Source organism: Eriocheir sinensis, unplaced genomic scaffold (assembly GCF_024679095.1).
Source record: "Eriocheir sinensis breed Jianghai 21 unplaced genomic scaffold, ASM2467909v1 Scaffold528, whole genome shotgun sequence".
Taxonomy (NCBI): Eukaryota; Metazoa; Arthropoda; class Malacostraca; order Decapoda; family Varunidae; genus Eriocheir; species Eriocheir sinensis.
This window is the reverse complement of record NW_026111863.1, coordinates 255,001-273,232: the sequence shown is the minus strand read 5'-3', so window position 1 is coordinate 273,232 and position 18,232 is coordinate 255,001. Positions and strand designations below refer to the sequence as shown.

The 18,232-nt window shown below is 41.1% G+C and overlaps 1 long non-coding RNA gene across 1 annotated transcript in view; it reads left to right on the top strand.

The window, feature by feature from the left end:
• LOC126992943 (uncharacterized) overlaps positions 1-6,998 on the top strand; it is a 34,757-nt gene extending 27,759 nt beyond the window's left edge. The window contains exon 2 of the long non-coding RNA XR_007747181.1: positions 4,669-6,998. This is a non-coding gene — a long non-coding RNA (uncharacterized LOC126992943). The remainder of the gene's footprint in view (positions 1-4,668) is intronic.
• The last annotated feature ends 11,234 nt before the right edge of the window (positions 6,999-18,232 follow it).

Sequence of the window (18,232 nt, the reverse complement as noted above, 5' to 3'; positions counted from 1 at the left end):
CCCTTGACCAGAGTCGCTTAAGTTAGGGTTGATTGAAGGCCTGGGCAGCATGTGGGGTATCTTATCCTACGGCTAGTCTCAGGCAGTGGTTGGATATTGTCTGCAGTGGGTCACACACACACACACACACACACACACACACAGAGAGAGAGAGAGAGAGAGAGAATTTTTTTTTTATTTCTTATAGTTGCTACTTAAACTGCTACTACTACTACTACACTACTGTTACTACTACTACTACTACTAACTCTGTGATTCAAATATTTCCTTCGGGGCAAATTTACTCATAGATAGAAATGTTTTAAGAAATGTAAGAAATGCAAGTCGAGTCGGCGAACCCAAGGTACGGGTTTAGGGTCTGTCGCAGGCTTTTGTGAGAAATCTTGCCCGGACAGCCGTTGGAGTGAAGAACCGCCGCTAGTTGGAAGGATAATCTGCCAGGTTGAGGAATGGGAACGCTGGGGATGGGTAAGCCAATGTGAGGGGAAGGGTGAGGATGGGGAGGCCGACGACAGGGGAGTTACGTCGGGGGGAAAGGATGGGGAAGGGAAGGGTGAGGATGGGGAGGCCGACGATAGGGGAGTTACGTCGGGGGGAAGGATGGGGAAGGGAAGGGTGAGGATGGGGAGGCCGACGATATGGGAGTTACGTCGGGGGGAAAGGATGGGGAAGCCGACGATAGGGGAGTTACGTCGGGGGGGAAGGATGGGGAAGGGGAGGGGTGGCTTCCCAAGATGGAACAAGCTCATCATCTTAACTCATTTCGATGTCTAGAACTTCCTCAGCCTGCTCGGGTTCCGTTTCGATGTCTGGAAATTCCTCAGTTGGCTCGGGTTCCAGTTTGACAAAGTTCCTCACCAACGACTGTTGCTTAAATTACAGGCTCACGGAGTAGAGGGTAAAGTTTTGAACTGGGTCAAGGCGTGGCTTAGCAATAGGAAGCAAAGAGTGCAAATCAATGGGAGAAGATCTGACTGGGGATGTGTTGCGAGTGGGGTCCCACAAGGCTCGGTATTAGGTCCACTTTTGTTTATTATTTATATCAGTGACTTAGATACAGGAATTAGTAGTGATGTCAGTAAGTTTACAGATGATTTAATTTTTAATTTTTTTACAACAAAGGAGGCAGCTCAAGGACACAAAAAAACAACAACAATAAAAAAAAGCCCGCTAATCGCTGCTCCCATAAAATAATCAGAAGAGGCGGCCAAATGCAAGGTCAAACTCGGGAGGATAGGTGTCCTGATACCCTCCTCTTGAAAGAGTTCAAGTCGTAGGCAGGAGGAAATACAGATGAAGGAAGATTGTTCCAGAATTTACCAGCGTGAGGGATGAAAGAATGAAGATGCTGGTTAACTCTTGCATAAGGGGTTTGGACAGTATAGGGATGAGCATGAGTAGAAAGTCGTGTGCAGCGGGGCCGCGGGAGGGGGGGAGGCATGCAGTTAGCAAGTTCAGAAGAGCAGTCAGCGTGGAAATATCGATAGAAGATAGAAAGAGAGGCAACATCGCGGCGGAATTTAAGAGGTAGAAGACTATCAGTAGGAGGAGGAGAGCTGATGAGACGAGGAGCTGTCCAGAAGAGCTGTGTGGGTGGAGCCCCCCCACACGTGAGATGCATATTCCATACGAGGGCGGACAAGGCCCCTGTATATGGACAGCAACTGCGCTGGGGAGAAGAACTGGCGGAGACGATACAGAACGCCCAACCTCGAGGAAGCTGATTTAGCGAGAGAGGAGATATGAAGTTTCCAGTTGAGATTTTGAGTTAAGGATAGACCGAGGATGTTTAGTGTTGAAGAAGGTGACAGCTGAGTGTTGTCGAAAAATAGGGGATAGGTGTTTGGAAGATTGTGTCGAGTTGATAGGTGGAGAAATTGAGTTTTTGAGGCATTGAAGGACACAAGGTTCCTTCTGCCCCAATCGATACCAAGATCGGTAGAGTAATTGAGTCAGATCAGGACGCTAGTATTCTCCAGGATGAACTAAACAGATTTTATGAGTGGGCGGATAAATGGCAAATGGAGTTCAATGTAGGGAAGTGCAGTATTCTGAGTGTAGGTAGGAACAACCCCTCACATAACTATTGCTTAAATGACACTCTCATAAGCAGGTCTTGGTGCGAGAGGGAGGATGACTAAGATGATTCAGGGGTTGAGAAACTTGACATACGAGGAAAGACTCAAGCAGTTAAACTTGTATTCTCTAGAAAGGCGAAGGGTGCGTGGAGACATGATGGAGGTTTATAAATGGATGAAGGGCTTTAATAAGGGGGATATTCATAAGGTTTTGTTGGTAAGAGAACCGGGTAGGACACGAAGTAATGTGTTTAAAATGGATAAATTCAGATTCAACAGGGACACAGGCAAAAGTCGGTTTACTAACAGAGTGGTGGATGAGTGGAATAGGCTTAGCAGTTATGTGGTGAGTGCCAATACAATTGTCACATTCAAAAATAGATTAGATAAATTCATGGACAGCGATATTAGGTGGGGTTAGATACACGGGAGCTTAGGGTCAAAGGAGCTGCCTTGTACAGGCCTACCGGCCTCTTGCAGACTCCTACGTTCTTATGTACTACTACTACAACCACCACCACCACCACCACCATTACAATCATTCCACTCCCGCCAGCATTACATTCCCTACCTGACCTAATCTTCCTCGTAATTACCCGCGCCCGTTCAGGTAGTTAACGGAACGTATTACCTTCATTAGTGCAAAATATGAACTCTGTAATTAGGCCAGGTGGGCGGGGGAGCAACAAGCGCCTCTCCTACCTGTTATTGGGGAGGTGGTCGCCAGCTGCATATTTTAATTGTCCAAAGATTCAAGTTTCTTTTCTAAGGTTTTCTAAGACATTTCGCTTCTAACAGCAACTATTTCTAAAGGTCAAAGAGGGAGGCAGTTGAGTTCTAATGAGTGTTTCTTTAGGTTCATGGTACAGAAGAAGGGACAAACTACCATCAGGTCAAAAACTACTCCTGGAAATGCCCAAAAGTCCCAGGAAAGCCTTGTCAAATAGGTGAACTTAAGCGGCAAAATGTTTAGTAATACAACCCTAAGTTTCCTTCCTCGTGCCTGACTTCCTTCCTTCAGATTTCCTAAGTTGCTATCTCCCTTCCTTTGCCAGTTTTTCAGATGCTTTCTTTTCTCATTGTCTGCTATTCTTCCTGCAGATTTCGTCTTCCTTCGTGTCTTCCTTCCTTCTCTCCTTCGTGACTGCTTTTCTTCCTTCCTTCTGTCCTTATCTCCTTCCTCCCTTCATTTCCTTTGTTCCTTCCTTCCTTCCCTCCTTCATTCTTTCCTTCCTATATCTTTCTTCCGTCCTTCCTTCGTTAATTCCCGTCTTTCTTCCTTCCTCCTCCTTCCTTCCTTCCTTCCTTCCTTCCTTCCCTCTTTCCTCCCTTTCCTTTCTTCTTTTCTTCCTTTCTTTTCTCTCTTCTATATTTTCCGATTTGTAAATGAAAGAAAATCAAGGTGAAGTGTGTGTGTGTGTGTGTGTGTGTGTGTGTGTGTGTGTGTGTGTGTGTGTGCCAGGGGAGGCCAGGTAAGGTCAGGGCAGGTAACATTATTGCTTCTACGTATCTCACCTGTGTGCTCAAGACCTCTCCTCTGTGGCCGTGACCTACCTGGCGGCTCATTAGTGTGTCAGGTGTACAGCCATCACCGGTGTGGGAAGGGGCGGGAGGGGCATACTTTACCTGGGTGATTAGGTGGTATTTTTAGGTATAATCTCGCAGGTGATGTGGTGGAGTGTGGCACTTTCCTCCTTTTCTCTTTTTCTCTGTTATTTGCTTTCTTTTCCTCCTCTTTATTTTGTCTTCTTATATTGCATTTATTTTTGTTTTTGTTTTTCTCCACCTTCCTTTTGTCTTCCTCCTCATTTTGTTCTCCCTATATTTTTTTCTTATATTTTCTCTTTCTTTTAATTTCGTTCCTCTTTTTAATTTTGTTCTTCCTCTTAATTCTTTTTTGCCTTCTCTCTTTCTTTCCTTTCTCTGTTTCTTCCTTTCCATTTTGTTCTTCCTCTTCATTGTTTTTTTTTTCTTACCTCCTCTCTTTCTTGCTTTTCATTTCGTTCTTCCTTTTCATTTTGTTGTTTTGTTTTATATTCCTTCACGTTTCTTTCCTTCCTCTTTTTCGTTCTCTTACTTTGTTTTTTTTTCAATTGCTTTTTCCTACTTGCATTTTTGTCTTTTTTTTTTCGTCCTTTGTCTTGTTTTTATTCTTTTCTTGTTATTTATTTCTCATATCTTTCCTTCCTTCTTTCCTTCTTTCTTTTTTTCTTTCTTTCCTTTCTTTCCTTCTTTCTTTTTTTCTTTCCTTTCTTTCCTTCTTCCTTTTTTTCTTTCCTTTCTTTCCTTCTTTCTTTTTTCTTTCCTTCTTTCTTTCTCTCCTTCCTTCTTACCTCGGCTTTTGTTGTTATTGTTATTTTTGTTCATTTTCTTCTTCTTCTTCTTCTTCTTCTTCTTCTTCTTCTTCTTCTTCTTCTTCTTTTACTTCTTCTTCTTCTTCTTCTTCTTCTTCTTCTTCTTCTTCTTCTTCTTCTTCTTCTTCTTCTTCTTCTTCTTCTTCTTCTTCTTCTTCCATCGTTGTTGTGAAGGTTGTTGATTTTAATTTTCTTGTTCGTCACCCATCTAATTCTATCCCTTTCCCTCCCAACAGGACGTGGGTGGAGGAGGTGGTGGGTTCCCGCGTGACAAAGACTAAGAAACAGGCGAAGAAGAAGAACAACCCGAGGCGAAAATACAGTGAACCAAAGAACAGTGAACGTAGAATAGTGATAGTAAGGATAAAATTAATGGACGAAAGAGTGAGTAAAGAGAACAGTGAACGGCAAACAGTGACGGAATAAGAACAAAATTGATTAAAAAAAAGTATTAGTCCGAGAACAGTGAACGTTAAGCAGTGAACGAAAGAGAGTGAACGTACTGAGTCTAAGAACAGTGAACGATAAGCAGTGAACGAAAGAGAGTGAACGTAGTGAGTTTAAGAACAGTGAACGATAAACAGTGACAGTGTAGGAAGAACACTGACCAAAAACAGTGAAAAAAACATAAGACTAACGACGAACGAAATGAAACAAAAGAAAAACTGAGAGAAACGGAGAAATAAAGAGTGGAAGCAATTTACAGACTTCGGAAAACAACAAAAAATCGAAAACGCAGAGAAAGTAGTGATAGAAGAAAACTAATAAAAGTGGAATAGAAAAGAGAAGAGAGAAAGAAACGTCTGAAATATTACCCCATGATTTGACGGTTCGGTAAAAAAAAAGAGGAAAAATTGAAGAAAATCGTGGAGAAAAGTTGAGAGGAGAAACGCGACGTAGAATAACATTAAAAAGGGGAAATAAAAGGAATAGTTGAAGAAATATTGAGTAAAACAGAAGAGAGGGAGAGAAACGGACGAAATATTACCCATGATTTAACAGTACAGCAAAAGAGAGAAAGAAAAAAATCAAGGAAATCGGAAAGAAAACACGAAAGGAGAAACACGACGAATAAAATAACAGTAAAGAGAGAAGATAAAAGACATTGTTAAAGGAAGAGTAAAGGAAAAGAGAGAGAGAAACGGAAAAGATAGAAGGGAAAAGTGAAGGAAAGCGGGGAGAAAAGTAAAAAAGAGAAACTTGTGCGTTAAATAACAATAAAAATAGGAGATAAAAGGAATAGCTGAAGGAACAGAGAGCAAAACAGAGGAGAGACAGAAACGGACGAAGTATTACCCCATGACTTGACAATGCAGTAAAAGAGAGAGAGAGGAAAAGAAGTGAAGGAAACGAGAAAGAAAAGTTAAACAGAGAAACGGCGCTTAAAACAACAGTAAAAAGAGGAAAAAAAGGAACAGATAAAAGAACAGAGAGTAAAACGGAAAAGAGAGAAAAGCGAAAAGAGAAAAAGTGAAGGAAATCGGAAAGGAAAGTTAGGAGCGAGAACGTGACGCATAAGATTACCGTAAAAACAGGAGATAAAAAGAATAGATAAAGATAGAGTAACATAGAAGAGAGAGAAAAACGAAAAGAAAAAGAAAAGCCAAACAGCGAAAAAGAGAAAAAGTGAAGGAAAGCGAAAAGGAAAGTTAAGAGCAAGAACGTGACGCATAAGATTACCGTAAAAGGGAAAATAAAGGAACATCTGAGTCTGGGCTAAGGAAACAGAGCCGCGTGGATACTTCTGAGCGACTGCAAATTTAAGAAGCCGAACCCAGTCAAGCGAGAGAGAGAGAGAAGGAGAAAGGAAAGAGAACGACAGAATAAGAGAGAGAAGAGAGAATGAAAATGTAAATGCAAAGGAGAGAAGGATAAAATTTTGAATAGAATTAAAGAAAAAGTAGAAAAAGAAGAATTGAAAACAGAAAGAAAGAATGCGCTAACGAAAGAGACACTAGGAAATATAGATAGATAAAGAAGACTAGAAAGAGAAAATGCAATAAAAGTTAATAAAGGTGAATAGAGAGAAAAAGAAGAAGATTGGAAGATTTAATAGAAAATATGAGAGGTAAATAAAAACTAAAGAATTAATGAAAAGAGAAATATTGAGGGTAGAGAGAGTAAAAGATAATAAAGGAAGATAAATAGAAAATAGAGGCAAAGAATAAGAAAACAATATAGAGGCAGCGAGTAGAAAAGAGAAGAGACGAAACTAAAATATATAGATGAAATAATATAACAAGGAAGAAAATCGGAAACGAGAGTCGGAAAGGAACTCAAAACCTGAAACTGCCTATTCACGAAACGAAACAAGAAACAAATCAAACTACGGAAAAAGGAATAGACGTGAGAGTCGGTAAAGAAGGAAAAGAAGGGATCAAAGAGCAGGAGAAGTGACGAAAGAAGAAAAACGAAAATATTGATAAAAACTTCTCGAACACAGATAAAATTGAAAATCTCACCAACGAAACGCAGTAAAAAAATAAATAATAATGAGATAAATGAACGCGTATCAGTAAGCAGACACTAAGAAGAAAAGCAATAAAAATAACAAGAAGAAGAAGAAGAAGAAGAAGAAGAAGAAGAAGAAGAAGAAGAAATATAAAAAAATAACTAATATATGTAATAACAAAATAAAAATCAAAGAAGAAACAAACTCAAGAACCTTACCTAACCAAACCTTACCTTATCTTACCTTACCTAATCTAACCAAACCTTACCTTACCTTATCTTACCTTACCTTATCTTACCTTACCTTACCTTATCTTACCTTACCTTACCTTACCTTACCTTACCTGACTTTACCTTACATAACCTAACCTAACCAAACCTTACCTTATCTTACCCTACCTTACTTAATCTGACCTACCCTAACCAATCCTAACCTAACCTAACCACATCTAACCCCTGGCCTCACCTCATTCAACCCCAAGTCCTACACCAGCCCAGTCACCAGCCCCGACCTAGCCCAAGCCCTGCAGCCCGGAGTAGCCCAGCACAGCCCCGGGACAGACTATCGCGGCGCCGGAGTCCTGTAGAGCAAGATATTGAAAACCGATAGAGTTAGCGAGACCACCGTGCTCTCAACTGGTGCCCCGCTGAAAACAATTGACAGTCGGCCCTCTCGCTCTCACTCGTTCTCTCTCGCTCACTCTCTCGTTGGCCGACTCGCTCGTTCTCTCTCGCTCACTGTTGTTGTCTTGCTCACTCGCTCTCTCTTGCCCTCGCTCACTCGCTCTCTCTTGCCCTCGCTCACTCGCTCGCTCTTTCTCGCCCACTCGCTCGCTCGCTCTCGCTGCCTCCCCTCATCGCTCTTTCAACGTAACTTCAGCTTCAGAATTCAAGGTGAGTTCATTTATTGTTTTCTTTGAGTATTTACAGTTTCCTTTTTTTCTCGTCGCCCGGGATAAATGGATTAGAAAAAAAGTTGTGAGTTGTGTTGATAGTGTTGTACTTCGTTTGTATTTTTCTTTTGTTTTATCCGTTTTTGCTTATTTGTTCATTCCCTCGTTTATCATATGTTGGCCAAGGGTATGTGTTTATTCATGTATTTGTATCACCTGTATTTGCCTGTTCATACATATATTTATTTCTCGTATCTTCTCACCTATTTCATGTTTTATCTGTCGTCTGTCTATCTTCCCCGTCTATTTATATCCCCGTGATCGTCCGTTTTCTTTATGTTTTATCGGATATTCCACGACAAAGGAGGAAACAAACGAGGGCAAAACAACACTTGGGAAAAAATAACTCGCAACAGGCTGCTACTTTTAATGGTACAGAGGATGAGGCAGAATGGGATTAATTTAGGTTAACGTGTTTCGCTACTCACCTCTAGAAGCGTTAAAATCAAAGGGAGGAAGAAGTACAGACGAAGAAAGGCTCGTCCAAATTTGATCAGTGAAAAGGATGAAAAACTAGAACACTGGTTAACTCTTGCATTAGGAAGCTGGACAGGATAGGGATGGGATTGCGTGGACAGTTGTGTGCAAAGTGACGGCGGGAAGAACGGAAGCATGCGATTAGTAAGTCCAGAAGAGCAGTCAGTGTAAGGTGCAGTAAAAGGTGGCAAAGGAAGGGAGAGTGTGGCGGAATATAAAGATCGCCGAAATGTTGAAGAATATGACCCACTAAGTTTTGAGGCATTGAAGGACACCAGTTCCCTCTGCGGCACTGGAGCAATGGAGAGACCGGGGGGGTTCTGTATCATCTAGCCCTGAATGGTGAAGTTCCTGTTGTGTTTGACGTTTGATAGATCAGAGGAGGGGAAGTAACGAACCGAAAACATTGACCCGAATTCTCCAGCGACTCGGGGTCTTGTCACCACTATTTTTGACGGCGATGAAGAAGATAAGGCAGGTTCTCGTGAGTGCCTACCCCGTTCATGGCGCAGAAACCTTGCTAATCTACCGCCAGGGTCATGAAACCACCCTTGGGAATCATTAAAACATCCTCGAGAGCCTTTAAAAATACGAGTACAAAGGTGTCGAAACGTCCGAGAATAATATGGTCCTTTTTTTATTTTTTTTATTTTTTTTTACAGCATAGGAGACAGTGCGAGGGGGTAAAAAAAAGTAAAAAAAAAAAAAAAAAAAAAAAAAAGCCCGTTACTCACTGCTCCTACTTGACTACTGTATCCAAATGGCTGTGGTGTGTGTGTGTGTGTGTGTGTGTGTGTGTGTGTGTGTGTGTGTGTGTGTGTGTGTGTGTGTGTGTGTGTGTGTGTGTGGCTTCCCAACTCGGCCGCCTCTGTGTGGTCGGCATCTGGGAGGTTGACGACATTGTTGGAGACGGTACAGGACGCATAGTGGGTCGTATCATAAGACATTTCGCCGCCCAAGAACACATATTTGACAAGGCTTTCGTAGGAGTTGTGGGCATTTCCAGGAGTAGTTTATTGACCCTGGTGGTAGTGTGAACCTTCTCCTGTACCATTAACCTATATAAACACTCATTAAAACCCGACAGACCCCCTCTTTGACCTTTAGAAATAGCTGATATGAGAACCCAAAGTGTCTTATGATACCAACCATAACCTCGAGGAACGTGGTTTAGCAAGAGGTGATAGATAAAGTCTCCAGTTGAGGTTTCAAGTTAAAGATTGTAGATTTTATTATTGTAGAAACAGGGAACAGCTATGTTTTTATCAAGGAATAGGTGATGGATGTTTCGGAGGTTGTGTCGAGTTGTGAGATTAAGGTGTGTGTGTGTGTGTGTGTGTGTGTGTGTGTGTGTGTGTGTGTGTGTCCTGTCAATTATTCATTCTGTTTCTCCTGCAATTTAGTTTATCATCTTTATTTTTCCCTTCTCTTCCCTTCCTTCCTTCTCTCTCCTATCCTCCTCTCTCCTTTATCCTTCTTTCTTCTCTCTATCCCCTTCTCTTTTCTTGTTTCCTTTTCATATTCTATTATTTTTTCTCTTTTCGTTCAGTTTATCCTCTTTTTTTCCTTCCTTCCTTCCCTCTTTCCTTCCTTCCTACTCTCTTGTGTATAGCTTCTCAACTCGCTATTGTCAGACGCTTTCATCCCCTGCATCAATTATTTCCAAAGGTCGTAAAGTTCATTCTGGTTCTCATGAGTATATTTTAGGTTCATGGTACATAGGAAGCGTAAAACTACTTGAGGGGTAAAAAAAAATACCCCTGGAACGTTTTTTTGTGTGAGCTCTTGAAATGGTAAACGGGCAAGCGGTAAACGGTAAGGCCCACAAAGTCAAATATGTGTGTTTGGGCGCCGGAATGTTTAAGAATATGACCCATTAAGTTTCGAGGCATGGAAGGAAGAAGAAGAGCGTATCAAGACACCTCTCCACCCGAAATTGACCTCTCTTCTGGCTACTCTTCACTTTTTAATTCTGTGGGAGTGGCGAGTAGCGTTTTTTTTTTTTTTTTTTGGTTCCCTTTTTGTTGCCCTTGAGCTGTATCCCTTGATGTAAAAAAAAAAAAAAAAAAAAAAAAGTTCCCTCTGTGGCATTGGAGTATTGGAGAGATCGTTCCTTAAGTGTCCTGTATCATGGGCGAGTAGCGTTTTTTTTTTTTTTTTGGTTCCCTTTTTGTTGCCCTTGAGCTGTATCCCTTGATGTAAAAAAAAAAAAAAAAAAAAAAAAGAAAAACAGTTCCCTCTGTGACCCTGGAGTATTGGAGAGATCGCTGCTTAAGTGTTCTATATCATATAGCCTTGAACGGTGAAGCTCCTGTTGTGTTGGACGTTTGGTAGATGTGTAATGGTGGAGTAAACTCATGGGGATATGTGTTCGTTCTTCTGTTTTTTTTTATTTTTTTATTATTTTTTTTTTTTACAGCAAAGGAGACAGCACAAGGGCACACAAAAAAAGGAAACTATATAAAAAAAAGCCCGCTACTCGCTACTCCTGTGAAGAATCCGAAGAGGTGGCCGTCTGTCTGTCGTGGTTGTCTGCCTCGTCCAAAATATTTGCGTGCATTACTATTTATGTACCTGGCGAGATCGGGGCTTAAGTGTTCTGTGTCTAGTCCTGAATGGTCAAGCTCCTGTTGTGTTGGACGTTTGATAGATGTGTAATAATTGGTTTTTCTGTCTGTCTGTCTCGTTCTATATATTTACGTGCATTGCTATTTATATACCTTTCTTAACTTGCCTACTTGTTTATCTCACGCGCATACAACTTTTCTTTATATTAATGCAACATATACCTAGGTCAGATGGAATTACAGGTTAGATAAGGTAAGGTAAAACATGTGAAGTAAGATTAAGTAAGGTAAGGTGAGGTTGGGGGGTTGGGGAAAGTGAAGTAAGGTAAGGTGAGGTAAGGTAAGGTGAGGTGAGGTAAGGTGAAGTTTGGATATTAGGAAAAGTGAGGTGAGGTAAGGTAAGGTAAGGTGAGGTAAGGTAAGGTGAAGTTGGGATATTAGGAAAAGTGAGGTGAGGTAAGGTAAGGTAAGGTGAGGTAAGGTCAGGTGAAGTTTGGATATTAGGAAAAGTGAGGTGAGGTAAGGTAAGGTAAGGTGAGGTAAGGTCAGGTGAAGTTTTGATATTAGGAAAAGTGAGGTGAGGTAAGGTAAGGTAAGGTGAGGTAAGGTCAGGTGAAGTTTGGATATTAGGAAAAGTGAGGTAAGGTAAGGTAAGGTGAGGTAAGGTAAGGTGAAGTTTTGATATTAGGAAAAGTGAGGTGAGGTAAGGTAAGGTAAGGTGAGGTAAGGTCAGGTGAAGTTTTGATATTAGGAAAAGTGAGGTGAGGTAAGGTAAGGTGAAGTTTGGATATTAGGAAAAGTGAGGTGAGGTAAGGTAAGGTAAGATGAGGTAAGGTCAGGTGAAGTTTTGATATTAGGAAAAGTGAGGTGAGGTAAGGTAAGGTAAGGTAAGGTAAGGTCAGGTGAAGTTTGGATATTAGGAAAAGTGAGGTGAGGTAAGGTAAGGTAAGGTGAGGTAAGGTCAGGTGAAGTTTGGATATTAGGAAAAGTCAGCTCAGGTAAGTTTAGGATTGGTTTTATTAGATTATGATTGGTTATGTTAGGCTAGGCAAGGTTTGATTAAGTTCGGTTTAAGTCAGCAGAAGGTGAATCGAGAGAAAGTTAGTTAGGGAAGCTTAGGTGAAGTTAGGCTGGGTGAGGCTTAAGTTAGTTAAATAAGGCCAGCATAGGTGAGGTTACGTTAGGTAAATTCAAGGGAAGTCTTCCAATTAACAAGACTTTTAAAATAGAAAGAAAAAAATCCCGTTCTCTTTATGTCCGTTTTTATTTTTGTTTCCTTTGGCAGTTAAAAGTTTTCTAAAATGATGATGAAGCGTTGTGTGATATTTTTCCTCCAAGTTTTAATCGTTGAGGCGGTGGAAGGAGTAGATTAAGGCGTCTCCAGCTCCGATGAGAGAGAGAGAGAGAGAGAGAGATGTCTCCCCTCCTTTCCCACACAAAAGTCGTCAATTCATTACACTAGAAACAAAACAATCCTTATATCCACAGACGGAACTTTTATTTCTTCCTCCTCCTCCTCCTCCTCCTCCTCCTCCTAATGTGTGTTGGAACGGTCTAAAGTTCTAAGAGAGAGAGAGGGGGGGGGGCAAGTGAAAGTGGAGAAAAAATTGAAACTTCTCCCTCCTCCTCTTCTTTCACCTCGGCGTCCTCCTCTTCCTAATGGCAGTCGTGGGGTGTGTAGGAGTACCAAGATGGCGGCCGCCGAGGGTCCTTTGTGGCCTCTGGAGCACCATCATGGCCGACCTTGTTATCCCCCTCTCTCTCTCTCTGTTTCTTTTGATCATCATTTTCTGTCTCCTTTTCGCATTCTTCTTTTTCTTCTTTTTCTTCTTCTTTTTCTTCTCCTTCCTCCTCCTCTTCTTTTTTTTTTTCTTCTTCTTCTTCTTCTTCTTCTTCTTCTTCTTCTTCTTCTTCTTCTTCTTCTTCTTACTTCATTTTCTTCATTTTCTCCTTCTACTTTTCTTCTACTTATTCTACTTTTTTTTTTCCTCCTCCTCCTCCTCCTCCTCCTCCTCCGCTTCCTCCTCCTCCTCCTCCTCCTCCTCCTCCTCCTCCTCCATCTCATCTTACTGTCACCCTCTGGCAGTCTTCTCTCCTCTTTGAAGTTGTTGTTGCTGCTATTGTTGTTGCATTAAATTGGAATAATAATAATAACAATAATAATAATAATAATAATAATAATAATAATAATAATAATAATAATAGGTGGGAGATGATGTCCTATTCACCCTTTTCGTCAACCTTCATTTTATTATTTATTTTCTCTTTTTATTTCCTTCCTCTCCCTTTCCTCGACTCCCTTTAGAGGATCCCAAACTCTTCCTTCCGGTCCAGATTCCCTTCAAAGGACTCGCTTAATAGTCCTTCGTGTGGTCTGTTCCCCCTCATCCTACTACAATTTCTGCTGCTGCTACTACTACTACTACTACTACTACTACTACTACTACTGCATAAAAGATACCTCCAGCCATGTTTATTTACTACTAATACTAATACTACTATAACTACTACTACTACTACTACTACTACCACTACTTTTACTGATACGTTTATAATAATAGTAGTAGTAGTGATAGTAATAATAATAATGACTGAGACCAAGACGATGATAAGAAAGAGGGAATGAGAGAAGGAAGGATAAAAGTGTGTGTGTGAGCAACAGGAAATGAGAGATGAAGAAAATGAGATAAAAATGAGAAAGAGGAAATGTGAGCGAGGGTAAATATTGAAAGATAAGGAGAGAGAGAGAGAGAGAGCGAGTCTTCCCCTACCTCCTTGCAACTTCTCTTCCCCCTCCTTTCTCTTCTCCTATTCCTTCCTTCCTCCTCCTCCTCCTCCTCCTCCTCTTCCCCCCCTTTGTCTGGCCCAATGCCATGAGACTCCCAAGGCCTAACTCTCTCTCTCTCTCTCTCTCTCTTTCGAAATATTATTCTTCTGAGTTTAAAATTTATGGCTATGAATTATATACTTTTCTTCATTAATATTGATTTTTTTTATATTTGGATCTTTCTTTATTGTTTATTTTCTTTCTTACTTTCTTTCAATTTTGTCTTTGTTTGATTTATTGATGATTTTTTCTTTCCTTTCCTTTTTTTTTCTATTTTCTATTATTTCTTTTGGTTTATTTTCCTCTTTTTCTACTTTTTCTTTCTTTTCTTCTTTTCCTTTTTTATTTGATTGATTTCCTTGTCTATTTTTTATCTTATTTCCCTTTTCTTTATTTCTTACCACTTTGATGCAGTGAGTCACTATAAATACCATCCTCTCTCTCTCTCTCTCTCTCTCTCTCTCTCTCTCTCTCTCTCTCTCTCTCTCTCTCTCTCTCTCTCTCTCTCTCTCTCTCTCTCTCTCTCCGGCATAAGTCTTCCCTGATTTTGGAAACACTTTTACCGGCGTTTCATAATTAATTTTAATCATCGCCGTCTCTTCCTTGACACATTTTTGAAGAGGAGGAGGAGGAGGAGGAGGAGGAGGAAAGATTGGGTACTGAGAAAGGGTAGGAAAATGAAGGAGGGAAGGAATAAATAAAATGAAGAATAGAAGGAATAAAGAGAAGTAAACAAGGAGAGAAGACTGAAAGAGGGAAAATAAAGGAAAGAAGAGAAAGGAGAACAGTAAAAGGAAGAGGAGGAGGATGAAGGGGAGGAAAGATTTTATATTGAGAAAGGGAAGAAAGGTGACGGAGGGGAGGAAGAGAAGGAGATAAAAAAATAAAGAGAAGTGAATAGGAAGAGGCAGTAGAGAAGTAGACATAGAAGAGAGAAGATGTTTGATAGATAGAAGAAAAGAAGAAGTAATTTTGAAGAGGAGAAAAGAGAGAATAGAAAGAAATAGAAAAGGCAAAAGAGAAAATCGAGAAAGGAAAAGATGAAGATGAAAAACCCGTAGAAAAAAGAAGAGGAAGGGTAATAAAAAATAATGGAAGTTTAGAGGATAAGAAAGTAGTACAGAAACAAAATATAAAGGACGTAAAAATAAAAGTGTGGAAGAAAAAGTAAGTTTAGAGAAAATGAAGGAAGTTACTCTCTCTCTCTCTCTCTCTCTCTCTCTCTCTCTCTCTCTCTCTCTCTCTCTCTCTCTCTCTCTCTCTCTCTCTCTCTCTCTCTCTCTCTCTCGTCTGGGGTTTAATCTTGGGAGTCATTAAAAGGAATTGGCTGTAAAGGGAGGAAAGTTACCTGTCCTTACCTGCCTTTACCTGTGTTCTTTTGTTGAAGTTGTGCTAGATTAATATTTGTTTACCTGCTACTACTACTACTACTACTACTACTACTACTACTACTACTACTACTACTACTACTACTACTACTACTACTACTACTACTACTACTACTACTACTACTACTACCACTACTACTACTACTACTACTACTACTACTACTACTACTACTACTACTACCACTACTACTACTACTACTACTACTACTACTACTACTACTGCTACTGCTACAACTACACACACACACACACACACGTCACTATTCGTCACTGTAACGTCATTATCTTATCCGACACTATAACGTCACTATCCGTCACTGTAACGTCACTATCCGACACTATAACGTCACTATCCGTCACTAACGTCACTATCCGTCACTGTAACGTCACTACGATGTCCCTACCATAGGAGGAGCTGTCTTAAGAGAGAGAGAGAGAGAGAGAGATCGTGGGGGCATGTTTACCCTCATCAACACGTGGAATCTAATGCACTCACGAAGCAATTAAGACCAATATACAGGTAATGGCCTGACTAATGAGGCATCCGTGTGTGTGTGTGTGTGTGTGTGTGTGTGTGTGTGTGTGTGTGTGTGTGTGTGTGTGTGTGTGTGTGTGTGTGTGTGGTGTGTGTGTGTGTGTGTGTGTGTGTGTGTAATTAATCTATTTATATCCTCATGGGAGCGAGTCACCCCCTCCCCCCCCCTCCCCCCGGCATTCATTCACAGCTGGGTGGACGAGTGGGGGAGGGCACAGGTGTAAGGTGGCTGGTCATGCGTCTCCACCTTGCTTGGGAATCGAACCCGGGACCTCTCTGTCGTTAGTCGAGTATGTCAACCACTGCATTGCACGATTTTTTTTGTCTATGTGTGTTTGTGTTTGTGTGTGTGTGTGTGTGTGTGTGTGTGTGTCCAGGTAAGATAAGTTAATTAAAGGTGAATTAATCCTTTGATTCGAGACGCCATCACGATCACACCTGGTAATTAACGAGAGAGAGAGAGAGAGAGAGAGAGAGAGAATAAAGAGCAAATAACCGGCAAAGAATTGAAATCGGAAGAAAAGAGAAACAAAGAAACAGTAGCTGAAGGGAAGAAAAAAGAGAGGAGGAAAATAAAGAATAAAAAATAAATAGAAAAGAAAGAAACGATATATTCCGCAAACGATGGAAAGAAAGAAAGAAAAAAAAACAAAGCCCGTTACAGTTTTCATCACCAGAGAGAGAGAGAGAGAGAGAGAGAGAGAGAGCCTTTTTAAGAGATTATAATAACATAGTCTTTGTGTGAACCTCAGCCTCTCCCTGAATGTATTAATATTGTACAAGAAGATAGATGAGGGAGAGAGAGAGGAGGAGGAAGGGAGAGAGAGGGAGAGAGGAGGAGGAAGGGAGAGGGAGGGAGAGAGGAGGAGGAAGGGAGTGAAAGAGATGGAGAGAGGAGAGAAGGAAAGAGAGAAGACTGATAAAAATGCTTGGGGATTGTGAGGGAGGAGGAGGAGGAAGAGGAGGAGGAGGAGGAGGAGGAGGAGGAGGAGGAGGAGGAGCTTGAAATGAAGTGAAAAAATAGTGAAGGGAAAGATTGCAAAATAAAATTGGAGAGAGAGAGAGAGAGAGAGAGAGAGAATAAAGATAGATAGATACACAGACAGATCGACAAAACGTAGACAGACAGATAGAGAGGCAGATACTGATAGAGTACTAAACAGACAGGTAGGGAGACAGACAAAGAGACAGGTGGGGAGACAGACAGACAGGTAGGGAGACAGACAGAGATAGACAGGTGGGCAGACAGACAGACAGGTAGGCACACAGACAGACAGGTAGGGAGACAGACAGAGATAGATAGACAGGTGGGCAGACAGAGCAGGTGGGCGGATTAAGCCTTCTCCGGAATCGATATGAAGGGAACAAAGATTAATGGGCCTCGGGATAGTAGATTAACATTGGACCCGGCCGCCCGTGAAGACACATGGAGATAGATAGATAAACAGCCGCATTAATAGACAAGGGGCCATGAAGGGCCCAAGATTGATAGATAAGCTTCCGGATAGATAGACAAAGTGACAGAGGTTCAGTATTAATGGGTAAATAGATTTCCAAAGTTGTGGAATATTTTGAGATTAATTTTGAGATTTGGGATGTTTTTTATTGTCTTTGTATCATTCCTCAGTGGACAGATTTAAAGGGCACGACAAAAAAAAAAAAAAAAAAAAAATCCACTGATCGCTGCCCCAGTAAATGAGTGAAAAATGAGATTTCAGAAGAGGGGTCACTTTCGGTTGGAGGGACGCCCTTATACGCTCCTCTTGCAAGAGTTCAAGTCGTAGGTAGGAGGAGATATAGACGAAGGAATGCTGTTCATAAGTTACCCAGAGAAAGGGATGAAAGAATGAAGGTCCTGCTTAACTCTTGCGAGGAACTCTGAGAGGAAGCAAAAATTCGTGTGCTGCGGGGCCTTGGGAGGGAGGCAGGCATGCAAATAACAAGCTCATTAGGGCTGTCAGCTTGTAAATGTCGGCAGAAGAGAGACAGAGAGGCAACACTGGCGGAGATTAAGAGGTAGAACACTGTCAGTAAGTGGAAGAGAGTTGATGAGACGAAGAGCCTTTGACTCCACCACATCCAAAAGGGCTGTGTGTGTGGAGCCCCTCAACGCATGAGATGCATACTCCATACGAAGGCGGACAAATCCTTTGCATATGAATAGCCTTTGCGAAGGGGGAAAAAAACTAGCGGAGACGATACAGATAACGCCTAACCCCGAGAAAGATGATTTAGCAAGAGAGGAGGTATGAGATTTTCAGATTTTCAGTTAAGGAAAGACCGAGGATGTTTATTGTTTAAGAAGGGGAAAGCTGAGTGTTGTCGAAGAATAAAGGATAGGTGTTTGGAAGACTGTCGAGTGCTGACTGATATAGATAAATGTACAGGTGGATTGTTAGAAATGTAGGTAGGTAGGTAGATAGATGGATAGATTGAATAGACACAGATAGATTGAGTTATAATAATAGAAAAATAAATAAACTTTAAATTAGAAATAACAAACCAAAGATATTATGGAAGGAAGGAAGAAAGGAAGGAAGGATGGAAAAAAGTAGTGAAGGTAAAAAATGATTCAAAATGTCAAAAAGGGAAAAAGTAAAGG